Below are 1326 nucleotides of genomic sequence, written 5' to 3' on the forward strand. Positions count from 1 at the left end.
CTAACCTTAAATAGGGCAGAATTTCCCAACTCAAAACTTCACTTTCTTTCCTTTTCTTGGCTGCCAATCACTCTCCCAAGATGAGTGGACAAGTTTTAATGAAAGGGGTTTAGGGTTTAGTGGGGTAATAAAGGGAGAAAGGGAGCTTGGTTGCAAAATCAATGGAGGGAGATAGGGAGAGGGTTACGTTTTCATGAAGGAGAAGAAGGGCTGCTGTTTGCTTTTTAATTCTTTGGTCTCTTTTGACTCTTTTTATTAGTTAATTTGATGGTTACTTAATTGTGATTGGTGGACAATTTTAAATGACCTCATAATATGTCATAATTGGCATTTTATTGTATTTTCTTTTCTTTTCTCTTCTACTAACTTCAAATTAATTTTTCATCAACATTAATTCATATTTTATGTCATAATAATTATTTACTCAACTGGACAAGTCGGCCAAAAATCGTCTCTGAAGGCGAAATGACCAAAATGCCCTCCGTTTGGCTTAACGGGTCAAAATTGTCTGTACCGATTGAAAAATTTTTCTAGGTATTTTCTTGGCATTCTAATGCCATAGGAACCTCAATGACCCTTCTCTGAAGTTCCAAAAATTATTTTATGAATTTTTCCCCCGGTCTAGGACTCCTCGTTGCGAGAACCGCAACTTCCCTCCGGTTACCCATCGCTTGGGCACCGGCTCATTTGACTTAGTTGTATTTTATTTCTAAAATTTTTACTAAATTTTTCTTATTAATATTTGAGTTAATTTTGGTTCCTCGCTTTAATTTAAATATTTTTCTGAACGTTCTAGCTGTCCGAACCGACACCGGTCACCGGAACAGTAGAATGTACGGAGTTGTTACCGGGAGGATGTTACATAAGCAATCCTCATCAATTAATAACTGCTTTAAGAAAAGGAAGTAGTTAAGCTGAACAACAATTTATGAAGCATAAATCATTTAATCCACCCTATTGTTTCCTTAGGTTATTATCGAAAACTGGGATCATAATCAATACAACCTAATTGCTACTCATGTTTAATCTTGCACAATAATTACAGATTATGAAGATGAACTAGCAATTGATCTCATCAAACAATTAACTAATAGGCCTTTTTAGCAAATCATTCAATAGATCAAAGACAAAGAAATTATAAAACAATAGATATTCAAAAAGACATAAATTAAATTAAGAACCTGGTCTCACAAATCAAGTAAAAGAACTTGAATCCCTTGAACTGAATTAAAAACTTAGCCACTCATGTTCATGGCTTGCAGAAAAATAAAGGAAAAAGAAGAATTCTAAAAGATGAATGGAGAGGCTGCTGAATTTTGTCTTTTT

Source organism: Hevea brasiliensis, chromosome 5, assembly GCF_030052815.1.
Source record: "Hevea brasiliensis isolate MT/VB/25A 57/8 chromosome 5, ASM3005281v1, whole genome shotgun sequence".
Taxonomy (NCBI): domain Eukaryota; kingdom Viridiplantae; phylum Streptophyta; class Magnoliopsida; order Malpighiales; family Euphorbiaceae; genus Hevea; species Hevea brasiliensis.